The sequence below is a fragment of the Diabrotica virgifera genome, chromosome 8 (assembly GCF_917563875.1).
Source record: "Diabrotica virgifera virgifera chromosome 8, PGI_DIABVI_V3a".
NCBI lineage: Eukaryota > Metazoa > Arthropoda > Insecta > Coleoptera > Chrysomelidae > Diabrotica > Diabrotica virgifera.
Genome location: NC_065450.1, coordinates 14,164,542 through 14,176,816, shown reverse-complemented (window position 1 = coordinate 14,176,816; position 12,275 = coordinate 14,164,542). Strand labels below are relative to the sequence as shown.

At 33.9% G+C, this 12,275-nt stretch overlaps 1 protein-coding gene across 5 annotated transcripts in view; it reads left to right on the top strand.

The window, feature by feature from the left end:
* Positions 1-12,275, top strand: part of LOC114334753 (ubiquilin-1-like) — a 259,274-nt gene that overhangs the window by 190,628 nt on the left and 56,371 nt on the right. The window lies entirely within an intron of this gene.

The following is a 12,275-nucleotide window of genomic DNA, read 5'->3' as shown; positions in this document are numbered from 1 at the left end:
TACGAGGTTCAGTTACCTTTTTTTTTAATAGAAAGATGAGAAAGAGAATATGATTTTATTAATCCAACGTTATTTTCAAATTATTTTTTTTCTGATTTTCATATTCGCAAAACATTCGCACAAATTTTGCGAATGCGAATATGCAAAAAGATGCGGATATTCGCGAATGCGAATACGAATATTCGTTACATCACTAAAAGAGATTGATGAGATGTACCGTTAAGAGATGAGCCGGTACCCCTGTTGATCCATCAAAAAATCGTAGAGGAGAGAGCGAGATTTCTTCTGTCCCGAATCCAAGTATAATTATTGTCTGTCTGGTTAGGAGAGAGGGTAAGAAATAGGAGGAATGAAATTGTACTAATAAAGAGGGTTGGGTTTGTAATTATTTAAAATTGAGGGGTTGTAATAAGAAATTTAACACAGTAAAAAATATAATAATATTTTTGACATGTGAAAATTGAACACCACTTATGGACGGGATAAATAAATTCAAAGGTACCCTCCCTCACTACCAGAATTCAATTTTTTTCAATTTTTTTTAACTTGTGATTAACAAATAAGACACAGCATAACTTTTAACCAATCACCCTCCTTCCCCCGCCATTAAAAACTTAATTTTTCGTCTTTATTTTTTTTTAGGTGAGATGCAATCAATTTTAAAATTTTTAAAAATACATACGCATAATTGAGGCTTACAAAACATGTCTATTTTTATGGATCTATAAGTTGAGTGTACATAACCTCAAAAAATAAACTTTTTTTTTTGAAAAAACGTATATCTTTTTTTTGGGATGGTTGCAGGTCAATTCTTTTTTAATCTTATGTATGTTATCAAACACTGTCATATATAAAATAAAAATGTGTATCATTTTTATTCAGTTGCAATGCGAAGGCAAAACAATCTTACTTTTCAATTAGAATACGGAGTGCAATCCAGCTCTCTGAATCGCGATTTTCGATTCTTATTGGAATCTCATCGGAGAGAGCGCAGGCTTATTCTCCATTGAGAACAATGCATGGTTCCAATTGCATGGAGAACAAGCCTGCGCTCTCTCCGATGAGATTCCAATAAGAATCGAAAATCGCGATTCAGAGAGCTGGATTGCACTCCGTATTCTAATTGAAAAGTAAGATTGTTTTGCCTTCGCATTGCAACTGAATAAAAATGGTATACATTTTTATTTTATATTCGTATTACTCCGTAGAGTAACTAGGTGCATTTTCCGTTGGAACTTTACCAAGCTGCAGACGGGGATGTGAATTGCATAGTGTAGAATTCTTTCCCTTTGTCTTACTGCAGCATCCATTTGGCTTGCAAATTGTAGAAGCCTTGGAGGTGTCACCAGGAAAATGTAGCAATAAGTTTTTCAATTTAAAAATCTTTTAGTAATATTTTTAATATTTTCAATATTATTAATGTCGCCTTTAGGATTGAAAAACTTCATCTTTCTAACTATCATATATGTTGAATTTTTTTCAGATTTTTCCGTAAGGTTCGCCACCTTCAAAAATCCAAGAGTGTTTTTTTTCTGATTTTTGGGGTGTTGGAACGTGTTTCTCTCATTTTTAAATGTTCTAAAAGGGACTCAGTTACTTCAATTTTCATATAACCTATAAAAACATTGATTTGATCTATTTTGAAGTCTATAAAATATGGAAAATCCCCAATAACCCTCTAAAATACACAAGTCTAAAAAAATTAGACCTGCAGCCATCACCAAAAAAAAGTTATACGCTTTTTTCCGAAGAAAGATAAGCATTCCGAATAATAATTTTTTTAAGGTTATGTATACTCAACTTACGGGTCCATAAAAGAGAGACATGTTTTGTAAAAGCCTCAATTATGCGTGTGAATTTTTTGAAATTCTAAAATTGATTGCATCTCACTTAAAAAAAAAAATAAAAACCAAAAATGAAGATTTTAATGGTGGGGGAAGGGGAAAGGGATATTGGGTTAAAATTATATCACAAAGAACTTTAAAAAATGAAAAAAAGTTGAATTCTGGTAGTGAGGGAGGGTACCTTTTAATTTATTTTTCTCATCCATAAGTGGAAAGTTTGATGCGTCATTGTCGACGAATGTGCCACTAAAAAGGGACGGCATCACAGTGTTCATACGTTTCCTTTAGGTTCTACTATGTTATAGGCTCTTCTCATGCCTAAAATACCTATGGCTCTTCTCATGCCTATTAGTCTTAGTGGCGTAGCTAACTCCACAGGGGCCCCATATCAAAGTTTGTCGCGGGGCCCTTTTTCACCATTGATATGGCATAGTGCTAAAAAAATTTTCAACAAAGAAACAAAAACGCTTGTATATAATAGAATAGAAATATGCTTTATTGTCACTGAAAGTTTTACAATTTTGTGGAGTGTTACGAAGATTAGGAAAAAAACAATTGCATATACAGTTTACTGAAATTACAAAAATCGTCAATATTATTACAAATAAAATGATATCAAACAAAATAATACAGGATATTTCACTAATTATTGGAAATATTTTAACTGTAACGTAGGTGATTAACCCAAATCACCTACTTCGAAAATGCTTCCTAAGGAAGCTGGAGTTCTTTAAAGATGGTGACTTTTGATTAGTTTTTTTAAATACCTCTAGAACACTTCTATTTAGAAAAACAAAAACTGGAACGTCTATTTATCTTCCCGAGATAAATCGATTTCATAAATTGTGAATTTCTAGTACCGGTCATATGCGTCCTCTTTGGGTAGGGCAACGGATATTTTATCGCATAACTTTTTTGTCTTTGACTTTTAAGCATTTTTGAAACTGGATTATTAAATCCTGAGGTATTTTAGTACTAAAAGTTACTCTTACTTTAATCGGTAGGATTCACCGTCTTCTAGGAAAATCGATTTGAAAATGATTCGTTTTTTGAATTTGAACAAAATTTAAAAAAATTTAAAAAAAACGGTGTATTTTATCGATCTAAAGCAAGAGTAACTTTTAGTACTAGAATACCTCTAATTTAATAATCTAGTGTCAAAACGCTTCAAAATTAAGCACACAAAAAATAATGCGATAAAATATCAGTTGACCTACCCAAAACGGATGCATATGATCGGTACTAGAAATTCGCAATTGATGAAATCGATTCATCTCTGGAATAAACGTACCAGTTTTCGTTTTTTGTTTTTGGGGTAAATCTTAATATTTTTGAGCCCAGGAATCCACAGTAAAATTATTTCCAATTACTAATGAAACACCCTGTATATTGCAAAATTTAAATAAATTGCAAATTGCATAATAATAATACAACCTTAGAAACTAATAAGTTCTGCGTATAAAACCCGAATATAGATAATAATAATAAACCTAACACACTCTAATAAACCAAAGTCGAAAAATAGATTTGAATTGTTGACATTGTTTTAAAACAGATTCAGTTTTTTCAAGCTAAGGGTAAATGGACATAGAAAATGAACGTAAACAAAGAAGCTCTGCATTTTAACGGCGAGCGACCGGCAAATAGATACCTATACCTAAACACAATTTATAGATAAAGAACAGATTACACGAAAATATACGCAAACAATACACAGTGTTTCAATGTTTCAAATATTCAAAGGTAAAGCGATTACAAATATTGCAATTTGGCATTATACATTATACAATGTCTCACATACAACCAACGGTGAATAGACAATAAAAAGTAGATTGAAAACAAAAAAAACTCTAGTTACTGAAAGGCGAGAGGCAGAAAATAAATAGGTACCTGTACATAAATATAGTTTATATACTTATAGATAAAGTATCCATTTCACGAAAATGTCGATATCCAAACAATATACACCGTTCAAAGAGTTTTAAAAGTGAAATAATTGTAGAATATTTTGTTCAATTTTTTGAATGGAATTTTGTGTCAACATGCCGCGCTGGGGCCCCTGAATGTCGGGGGCCCCGTATAATTGATACGGCGGTAGCTACGCCTCTGAAGTCTAGTCCGTTATTGAATGAAGTTGATGAATTAATTTAGTTTAGATACATGTATTCTGTTTACTATTTTCATGTTTTGCGAGAGCTTGGGTAGAAAAAGAAGAATGACGATAAAAATAAAAATTCTGCATCATAAATAACACTTTTTTATTTATACGCACAACAGACCGTTAAGACACATTCCTTGTGTTTACTCCTTGAAGGAGTGAAATTAAACAAGAATTATACCTATTTTTAATTTATTAAGCCTCTTAAACATTAGCAAAGTACCAAAGAAAATAAAACAATTTATATCACATCTCATTTGTGAAAAACAAGCTCATTTTTTCCACTGATGTATTCTTGTACCTAGCTTCACCTTTTACGTCTGGCAATCGGGTTACTAACTTACCAGCACTTGTTCGTACGTTCTTTCGTTATATTTTCTATTTTTTTCATCGAGTATGTCACATCCAACATTCGGTGTCTGAGACAAAATTGCCGATAATTGCATAATCACTTGACATTGGAGACTCAAACTTCAACACTAAAAATAGGCACCTGAATCAGGCAGCTACTGATGGCGGCGAAGATACATAACGAACAATTTGGATATAATCGTAAAAACTCCAAGTGGCCGGTCTCACAGACCCAATGTTAGTCACGGAAGGTTAAAGATCTTAATAATGAGATAAATCCTATTACACTATTACTTTTTATTTTGCCCAATACAGTATGAAAAACTTAATTAAAAAATTGTTTAAAAAAATCATCTTGAAACAAATTGTGTCATGACAGATAATATGTATTCCATAGTTATGAAAGATCGTCGGCGGCTTGTTGACCCCGAACCGGGTATGACGTGGAACGTTGAAATTTTCCAATGATGACGACAATCTGTCTCTTTTCGCGAACGAGAGAACTTGATCGATCGACACCGCCACCACCGCCGCCACAGGCCAAGCGGCAAAAAGGATTCCGTGCCCGTCGCCGCAAGCGGAACGGGAAAATGTGTTTTCATTTCAAATGTCTATTGTTTCTCTTCGTTCTCACCTAATTTGTAGATCTTGCTGGAGATAATGTTTCAAAATTTATACATTTGAATAAACGAATCAGGGAGAATAATCGAAAATCAAAAGGTTTGTGTATCACAATTGAATCGCTGAAAGTCCGGATAAGTACGAAATTAAAGATATAAATTTGATTAAACTAAAGTTGACGGATCAATGAGTCTAGAAAGGAAATTTGTTTTATTCGCCATCGCCATACGCGAAATATCGCAGGACTTGTGGCGACGCCATCATCGGTTTCTTCGCGATCTTTTTCAATTTCGATAAGTGCAGAAATGTCACTATAGCTAACTATTTTGAAATAAAAATTCCGAAATTAAATATTCCTGTTAAAAAATTGTTACATGAAGAACCAAAACACAAAGCAGTTACTGGCAGTTTGCTAAGGTAGTTTGATCTACTTATAGATAAAGCTAAGGGTAAGAACAGAACCAGTGGGTCGCGGTGGAGGTGGAGGTCGCGGTCGATGTCGACATCCATGTAAAACAAACACATTGTACTGAATGAAAGAGAACAGAGCAAGTAAGTCGCGGTGGAGGTTTAGCTCGATGCCATCCAGGAGGTTTACATCGATGCTTTTGAAAATAAAATGAGTTTGTTTTACATGGATGTCTACTGCGCGGCCTACAAGGACGCTTTCCTGTGATTGATACATTCGAAGCCAAGTTGTCATTACCTGCGCTATCTGAGTTGATACTTTTTATTTAATCCCTTTTTTTATTCAGTTTATTTTTGTATTTCTAAAGTAATTAAATTCAGTAAATTTTTGAAATATGAAGGAGGATCTGATTATTTACAGATGACATTTTTCATCACTATCATCACTTGACTGACACAACATCGCAAAAGCACAGTCTTTTGTCATTCAAATTTCATTAAACTACTTCACTTGATAGTGGTTCTAGCTCGACTGACAGCGCAGGTGACCTCCTTGCTATGAGCTGTCGACATCGACCGCGACTTAACTAGTAGCATCCACCGCGACCTACACCTCTACCTCGACCTACTTGTTCTGTTCTTACCCTAACATACTAAATAATGGCGACACTATTAAATTTTTAATTTGGATTTTCCATATCGTTATCATCAGCAACCTCCTCGCTATAGTCCGACTTTTGTTTTTGATCTTACCCAGTCGTTCTTCTTTTTATCTGATAGTCTTAGGCCTGGTTGTTCGAAAGCTAATCAAGAAGTTGATTAACAGTTAATTAAGTCCTTTTAACAACCATCAAATAACAACCCTCATCCGTACGTCAATCAGTTGATTGTAATCAATTATGTTAATTATCATTATGATAATTACCATAATTGATTGATTAATTAATTATTAATTAACATAACAATTATTAACATAATTCAATTATGAGTAATCAATTGTTTTCATCAACCCAAACAAAGTTGACATTGACAGTTGGTGACAGTAATTAAATATTTGATAATGATCAGTTGATTCCATTTTTGATTAGCGTTCGAACAACCGGCCCGTATACTTAGCATCGCTCTTTCCATTGCCCTTTCTGTCGTGGGTATTTTATTCATGTTGGCCTTGGTTAGGGTCCATGTTTGACATCCATATGTCATGATGGGAAGGATGCACTGGTTGAACACTCCGTTCCTCATGTATTGAGGTATTTTGCGGTTCTTAAGTATCCAACTAAGTTCACCAAATCCTGCCCATGCCAGTCTTACTCTTCTAGTGATATCCCGACTTAGGTTTTCTTTATATGTATGAGACTATGGTTATCTGTGTCTATCATTGTTATTGTTTTTTTTTTTTTCATATTCATTTTTAAGCCGACGTATTGGGAGCTGTCTGCGAGTTGCCCCATCATAATTTGTAGTTCCTCGAATGTGCTCGCTATAATCACGATGTCGTCAGCGAACCTGAGGTAGTTTAACTTGTTGCCGTTAACATTAATACCATATGTTGACCAATTTGTAGTTTTGAAGACGTCTTCCAGGGCTAGATTAAAATTTTTTGGTGATATTACGTCTCCTTATCATTGAATTGCAATGTGAATGTTTATTCTTATACAAATAGTTTTTGAAAAATTTGTGAAAATGTTCCAATATTTTATAATAATTGTAGTTTTGTAACTCTCAAAATGCCAAATCATGTGTATTAGGGACACACTTCTGAACTTCTTTTCCATCACGTTTTCGATAACGCAAATACCTACACAAATATTGTTTAGAAATTTTACCGTTTATTAAAAACGCCCGACAAAAAAATACGTCCCTTAAGTTCTGCGGCGCCTCGAAAGTTTCTGTGCAGCGGAAGTTGTTCGTAGGTAAGTGCAAATATAATCAAACAACTTTCCGGAAAGTCCTCGAGGCATCCCAAGAGGCAACTGTTCTTATTGCACGGTTTATAACTATTCACTTGACGTACTGACTAGCAAGTTTCGCTGCTATTCTTAATGGTTATTACGGAAATAAAATAGCTGCTTTGAAATGATCCGGTTTTCTATAAACACTGGCGTAAAAACTTTGGAATACTGAGAAGCAAAAATAAATTTGACATTTTTGTAGTTTGCTATATTATAGTCAAAGCATACCAGAACAGGATGAAGAGCTCTAGGCCTAGTAGTGAAGAAATGTCTGATATAGTCGGTTCGCTAAACTCAGACACAAGTGGCTAGAGATTTTAGTATGTAGGATTTTTTTTGTTTTGACAATTTTGAAGAAAACGGCAAAATTACTACTATTTGGTAATGATTAATTATTTACTAATTATTTTTTTGCCAATTTTACCAAAATTTGCAAAATTACTTACTAAAATCAATAGCCAGTTGTGTCTGAGTTTAGCGAACCGACTATAACGATGTCTAGTTACATATTTTGTAGGTTTTGTAAATATGTACATACGGAAATAAATATGAGGACTATTGAGGCCGTTCCAACAATTCAGGCCTCAAAACATTTATTAAATCATTCTTCTTTAAGTGTCATCTCCGCGACGGAGGTCGGCAATCATCATAGCTATTCGGATGTTAGAGACGGCTGCTCTGAAAAGTTCAGTTTATGTACATACATACCATTCTCTCAGGTTGCGCGGCCTCTCAGGTTCTCTCATTAAATCATTAAGGAGCATTTTTGTATGAGTATCATCCATCAGTACTTAAAACTGATCTCTACTGGTTCCATTTCAAGTCTCTATCTCTTATTTACGGATATTTTTATTCCCAATTATATACATAGGTATTATGTACACTTTTTATATACCTGTTCTTAGGCTTTAAGCATCGGGTTTTGTTGCACAAGTAAATGTATTAATAAACGTACTATTTTTAATAAATCATTTCGTTATGAATCGAAACAACAGCCGACTTATTTTAGTTAGTTCGGAGAGCATCAATGGCACTCTAACTAGTTTCAACCCTATTTAGGGCAGGGTTTCTTCAGAGAGTGCAATTTAATTCTATCTGAACCACTAAAATTAGAGCCTCCGGCATCAGTTCACGATGGCAAGGATACCGTGGCGTGCATATCTGCTAAAGATGCATTAATAATTCCCTTTCCATAATTCCGTTCCATTCCTAGTTCCATAAATTAGGAAGACTTCATTATCAAGGTACTTGATAATTGATGAAGTAGTTGCCTTCGACATAGTATGAACCAAAGGAAATTTTGTAAAGCAATCAACAACTACGAAAGCATACCGAGAACCTTTATAAGACAGGATAAGGACCAATAAGATCTAAAGATATAAGTTAGAAAGGAAAATCAATCTGTCGATCACTACCCATTAAACTTGGTTGAGGAAGATTTGTCGGTTTGCATGTAGCTCAGTTTTTGCATTTAGCGATATAACTACGTACAGTCTGACGCACCTTGGGCCAGTAATAAAATTCAGATAATAGCACATATTGTTAACCCATTTATTCTAATTTATTCTTTCGTCATTTCTTGTTGTAAGTAAATTTTAAACACCGGAGAAAACAACAACACTCCTAATTTGTTTGGAAAATCTTCGTGTGATTTTGCTTACTTTTTTAACGTGGGCAACGATGTTATAGTTCGTACCAAACCCTTCTTTCAATGCGTCATAGTTTATCGAATTCTCTCTAACGCAGTAAGTTCGAAGTTAGAAAGAGAAAAACGTACGTCCGTGATTATTATACATAGAACTTCGAAAATTACGTATCCGTTGACGGGTATTTGCATGTTTAAGCGACTTATAGATGTACATGTAATTGGTTAGCGATTACAATACTCCAAATAGATAACCAATCAATGATGCGAATAAGGATTTTTTATCAGCCAGCGAATAAAGATAATTTGGCACAAAAGTAATCGATCGTGACAATACTTAATATCACAATACGATGCACAATATCAACGGGAAAAATGACAATTGTCATTCTGGTTAGTATTTTACAACGACTTAAATATAAATATTTTATGGCATTGATAATATATTATGTATTCGGATATTGTATAGTGAAATTTTATATTTATTTATTTTTTATTAAATTATTTTAACTATTCTGACAAATATTGAGATTTATGTAAATATAAATATTCTGACAATTGTCAGATTTAACTAAAAAGTGATGTAATGAATCGCGACATTCTTAATATCCTATATGACATCAAAATTAATAACGCACTAAAATAAAGTTTTAGTATGACTTTATTGTACATTTGGATTTGCTTTTATTAAGTTGACGCCTAAATTAATGTTCTCTTTCTGTATGAGTTCCGTTTAAATTCGGTTCACCGTTTCGTTGTGATACGAATCGTTTTCCTTTAATTAATTTGGAATATTAATTATTTCCATATTAATTTGTAATAACCATGTCGAATATTTTTGTATAGGTACTGCTGCAATTACAATGGCATCATAGGCCTGGATCCCGCGTGCCAAAAAAACGTTGATTAGTAGCAAGCTGAAAATTTGTTAATAGCTTAACGGTGTCTAGTCGGACAAACTTTGATGTACGGAAACACTGGAACAGGGGAAGTTTTAATTATTGTGGAATAATTTAAAAATTCGAACGTCAGATAACGAAAACGTCCCATGTATTTTGTCGGACACAACATCCAATTGATTTGTTACCGTTTCATTAAACTCTCATGCAAAAATCAGACTGGTATTTATCACCAACTGGGCATTTTAATAAGTCCGACACGTAGAACATGTCAAATGACAGGGATTATGACAGGTGATAAATAGCAGTCTGATTTTTGCATGAGAGTTTAATGAAAGGGTAACCAATGAATTGGAAGTTCTGTCCGACAACATACATGTCTTAGATCGTAGTCTGACGTTCGAAACATGTAACCTGTTCCACAATTAAAAGTTCCGGTGTTCCCGTATATCAACGTTTGTCTGACCAGACACCGGTAAGGTATTAACAAATTTTCAGCTTGCTATTAATCCACTTTTTTTCGGTACGCGGGATCCAGGCCTAATTGGCATGAGCAGTGCGTGGTGGAAATAATTATTAATTTTACCATTCCAACCATACATTTTATTCAATAATAACAGTCGTAACACCGCCGATATGCCTTCGACACATGCTACGAGAGTCATACCTTTTTTTTTTTTCAAATAATTGCCGAGTCACATAACCGGCAACGCCGGCAGGTGGAGGGTAGAACGGACAGGTGAGATCGGCCGATGTCCCCTAATGTCTATTCGCCGTACCGATGCCGGTGAAAAGATCGCGTGTGGAGTCAGGCAGGCGCGCCTCGATCAACCCTCAATCAATACCAGCTGCGGGCGCCTTGGTGCTTTTTCGCGGCCTTGATGCCAAATTACCCGAATGTTCCCTAACCTCACGGATAAACAGTTTGTTTTCTGTTTGGAGGTATTAAGGGTCTCATTGGCCCAAAGTGTTGTTGTTACAACTTTATAGAGCTGGGAAATGTTATATGCTGCATTGTTTCAATTTGTGCTTTTATAATTCATTAAACTAATAACAATAACACAAATAGTTATTAAAGTGGTTTCTTTATATTTTTAATTTATACCTAATTAGCAATAATTTCGATACGAAAAGTTCTCATGGGAACTTTTGATTTAGGATTTGATCATTAGTACGACGTTCGACATTTAACATGTATTTTTCTTTTTTTTTCTATTGTGAATTATATAATACATATTTATATAAAAACATGAAAGAACCAAAAATTTGGCCGCAAACTGATTCTGACGACTTTTAATGTGTTTCTGTAATTTTTAATGACTGACATTACTTATACTTTGAAAACACTACTAACGCTAATAAACATTAGTAAAAATAGTTTAACCACGAATAAATAATTACAAGATCTCCGCCACGGAGGTGGGCAATCATCGTAGCTATTCGCGCTTTAGAGACGGCTGCTCTGAAAAGTTCATTTGTTCCACATCCGTACCATTCTTTCGGTACCCCGTCAAAATAGCCCCGACATAATATCCCGCACACAAAATAGCTCCAACAAGATAGCCGCGGAATAATAGCCCGCCGACAAAATAGCCCCGACAAAAAAGCACCCTTCAGAATTCATCATGAAATAATTCCTTAAAAATACATTTTTTCGGAAATGATAATTATCCTCTATTCAGATGTTTATCTTAACCACATTAAATAAAAATGGTCTTTTCAGAGACCTCGAGTCCTGTCTTATCTGCCTCTTGGAAGTTTGAACATTTAATTTAAGCCAAAATCAATGTTTATTTATGATATAAACATTTTTTCTGTTTTCGGGCAACAGTAAAATGCATTTTAAATTAAATAAATTAAATACATTCTTCCTTTTTGTCAAATAATTTAAATAAAAAAAAATGTTTTTGGACGCCTTGTATAAATAATTATGTAATTGTTTATATTACTAAATAGAGAATTAAATAACCTTTGAAATGAGCTTAAAAATAAAAATCGATCTATTTCAGGATTTTTCCTTAACGTCGCGGGTTTACGAAATAACGAATTTATTCCTTTCGTGTGCACCATATTGTACGTCTGAATTGCTGATATGAATGAGTCAGATTAAATTAAATTATTAGAAGAATTTTTTTACTGAGCAACAACATTTTTGTTTAATTTATTAATATTTTGTATTTTGACAACGACGTCCGAAGTGGAAGTTGAAACGTTAATAAAATAATTTTTTAAGTAGATTGTGACTTATTTCCCAAATAGAATAGTAATTTAAAATAAATGGTACTCCGTTAAAAGGTAAAACTTTTTATTGGAGGTGTTTTCTAAGAGGCTCTTTTAGCCGGGGCTGTTTTGACCGGGGCTATTTTGTGTGCGATCTATTTTGTCGGGGCTATTTTG